The sequence below is a fragment of the Hyaena hyaena genome, unplaced genomic scaffold (genome assembly GCF_003009895.1).
Source record: "Hyaena hyaena isolate Hyena2069 unplaced genomic scaffold, ASM300989v1 scaffold_730, whole genome shotgun sequence".
NCBI classification, from domain to species: domain Eukaryota; kingdom Metazoa; phylum Chordata; class Mammalia; order Carnivora; family Hyaenidae; genus Hyaena; species Hyaena hyaena.
This window is the reverse complement of record NW_024081363.1, coordinates 205,892-209,760: the sequence shown is the minus strand read 5'-3', so window position 1 is coordinate 209,760 and position 3,869 is coordinate 205,892.

The window sequence follows — 3,869 nt, the reverse complement described above, 5'->3', positions numbered from 1 at the left end:
AGGTTCTAAAACCCCTTTTGGTGCTTCTCTTTCCCTTGATCTTGTATCCAATCAGGCAGCAGGTCCTGATAAACGTATGGCTATACTATTCTCAATCTTGTTACCTCATCATTCCAACCACTGGCTCCTGTCCAACTGTACAAGACATCATCTTCCTGGCTTTCCTGCCTATTTCTTCTACTCTCCCAAGCCCTAATTCTATGAAAGGCAATAAAAGTAACAATTTGGATAGAACCTCACTCCCAGTAACATCAGTAACTACCCTAGAAGTAACTAAGTATTTTTAAGTCCTAAAAATAGAAATAGAATGTATTGTTTTAAAACGACTAAACAAGGGGTACCTGGGTGGTTCAGTTGGTTGAGCGAACAACTCTTGGTTTCGGCTCAGGTCATGATTCCCAGCTTCATGGGATTGAGCGCCACGTGAGGCTCTGCGCTGAGTGTAGAGCCTGCTTGGGACTCTCGATCTCTCCCTCATCCTCTGCTCCTCCCCTGCTCACACATGCACTCTCTCTAAAAAAATTTCTAAACAAAATAAGCAGGAATTACACAAAAAGTTTAGGTACAAGCACATATAGTAGAAATTCTGGAAGTGAAATAAAAAACTCCATAAATGGAATGAATGAAGAATTAGCAAACTGGAAGATAGTTCTGAGGAACTCCACAAAGCAGTACAGATAAAAATATACAAAACAATTAAGAGACACAGAGAATGAGGTTATATTTAACGAGAGCTCCTGAAGCAGAGAATATATGAAATGATAAAGCTATATTCAATTTCTTCAAATCTTCACCCAAATGTTACCATGTCAGTGTGATCTACCCCCACTATCCCCTTTAAACTTTTGGCCACCTCTCTTATCACTCCTTCATTCCCTTATGTGACCTTAGTTTTCTCTATAGCACTTACCAGCTTCTAACATACTACATAGATGATGTGTATTAAGTGTCTCTCCTGACTAGAATATGAGAGCTATGAGGATAAAACTCATCTGCTTTGGTAAGTGCTATATCTCCCTAGAACATTAAAAAAGCAATTATTACACATCATAAATATTTAGTGAATGAAAATTAATAGCCGAATTATTTTTCATGATGGAAGAAAAGCAGCGAGTCCTTGGTTTGAAGGTGAATAAAAATCTAAAAAAAATAGTTGTTGCACATTATTGTGACAATAGGAGCACTTTGAATGTAAACTGTGCTTATGTTTATCAATACACAACTTCTTAAATATGACAATTGCATTATGTAGCAAAATGTCTTTGTTCTGAGCATGTGCATGCTTGAGTATTTGAGGATGAACTGTCATGGTGTCTGCAACTAAATTTCACAGTTAAGAAAAAAAAAACATTACACAGATGCATGTTTGTGTGTTTACAAATAAATATAGACTGAATGTAGAAACGGAACAATTGGTAAATCTAAATGAAGAATATACAGGTACTTATTTTCTGAAGATTATGAAGTTTTTCAACATAAAAAAACTTTCAAGATAACATAAAGGAAAAAATTAGTACACAGAAAAGAACTTAGGAGAACAGATAAAAATAAGAGAACTTTTGGGAGAGCAAGATCTCAACAGTTCCTCTCCCCCCACAAAGCAACTCTAACACTAGGAAAAAAAAAAAAAAAAGATAGTCAAAAACCACCATTTCAGAGCCCTGGAAATAAACCAAAGGGAAATAACAACTTGAAAGGGGACTCTGAGGAATTCTTACCTGGAGCTACTCCCATTTTCCACTCCAGCTTGGTAAGCTGGGTAGTGCTAACAGGCAGTGAAAACTAAGAGCTTCTCTTCCAAGTTGGGCTCACCTGATCTGGAGTGGAAGCAAACATCCAGTGGTATTACTAGTAAAAACAGCAAAGTTAGAGGGACCAAAAAAAAAAAAAAAAAAAAGGTGTATACTTCAGCTTGTCTGAGATTGTGGTCCCATTTGAGACACAAATCCAGCAGACTAATGAAAAAATTACCAAGAAGACTGTAAATGAGGGACTAAATATGCTCTCTACACGTCTGTGCCTGAGTGGAGTCTGCATGCATACATAAGGAAGCTCTCCACATATCCCTGGGCTGACAAGAGAGGGACACACGTGCACAGAAGACCTGGAAAGGCTCATTGGGGAAAGACCTGGAAAGGCTCAGTAAAACTGGGGGAAGACCAAAAACACTTGCCTTACCTTGGAATGCATACCTCATACACCCACAGATACATCAGCGGAGGGTAGATCTACGGACTCAAGGTTTTTGAGTATAATCTATGACTAACCTTTGGATGATCATTAAACTATAATGTAAGGGCATGCTCTAAAAGAACCAGGCTAAAAACTAAAAATATAAACTAAAATAACTGAGCAGAGAAATCAGCAGAAACACTGCAGGAGAGCGATTTTTCAGATTAAGTCCAGGCAAATTACAAAGTAAACAAATGAACAATAACAACCAAAGCAGCAACAACCCTCAGGGGGAACCAGTGTCAAATCCAGAGTTGTTATGTTAATAGCATCTCCAGTTTTCAACAAATGTGTGCATATAAAGAAATAGGAAAGTGTGACCATTATTCAAGAAAAAAACTATCAAGAGAAACTATGTTTGTGTTCAGATGGTGAATTTAATAAACAAAGACTACAACTCACAGAAGAACATATACTGCAATATTCTACATATACGAGATACCTAAAACAGTCAAACTCATAGAAACAGAGAGAATGGTCATTGACAGGAGGAAGAAATGGAGAGTTGCTATTCAAGGGGTACAACATTTTCATTATGCAAGATGATTAAGTTCTGAGATCTGCTGTACAACCTTGTGCCTATAGTTAACAATACTGTATTGTGCACTTAAAAAGCTGTTTGTAGATCTCATGTCAAGTGTCCATACCACAATAAGAAGGACTACAAAGCACCTATTATTAATTTGTTTAAAAACTTAAAGGAAACAATGATTAAAGAATTAAAAGGAAATAGGACAGCGAATCAACAGGGAATCTAAAAAAAAACAATAGCTATTATTAAAAAGAATCCATGAGAATTCTAGAGTCTAAAATGGAACTGAAAATTCCTAGATAGGCTCAATAGCAGAATTTAGATGGCAGAAGAACCAGCAAGCTTGTAAATGAATAAAACTATCCAATTTAAAACACAAGATAATAATGATTGAAGAAATATGTACAGAGCCTCCAAGACCTGTGGCACAACAGCAAGTGTGTCAATATACCTAAGAGCCCCAGAAAGGGGCAGAGAAAATAACAAAAGGAATAATGATGTAAAAAAATACCTAACTTGATAAAAATATTAATTTACAAATCCCTGAATCTCAATGGACTCCAAGTAGTATAAACACGGATAAATGCACACCTAGACATACCATGCTCAAACCATTGAAAGCTAAAGAGAAAATTTTAAACGCAGTAGGAGAAAACCAACTCATCACAAACAGGAAAACAATGGTGGCCAGAAGGCAGGGGAAAGAACTATTTAAAGTGTGTGTGGGGGGGAGTGGGGAGTGTTCTAAATCCATCAAACTCTTTCCTTCAAAAATTAATTTGAAATATTTTCCAAAATAAAGAAATTGTTGTTGGCATACTTATGTGAAACACAAAAAATAGTCCTTTAGATGAAAGGAAATGACAACAGACTTACTTAGTAACCTGAATCCATGGGAAAAAGCCAAGAGCACCAGAAACAATAAATATTTTTAAACATATATACATTATTTTACATGTATCTTTTCTCCTCTTGAATTCTTTTTTTTTTTTTTTTTACAAATAGTTTATTGTCAAATTAGTTTCCACATAACACTCAGTGCTCATCCCCAAAGTGCCCTCCTTCATGCCCATCCCCCCCTCCCCCCCACATCCATCAGTCCTCA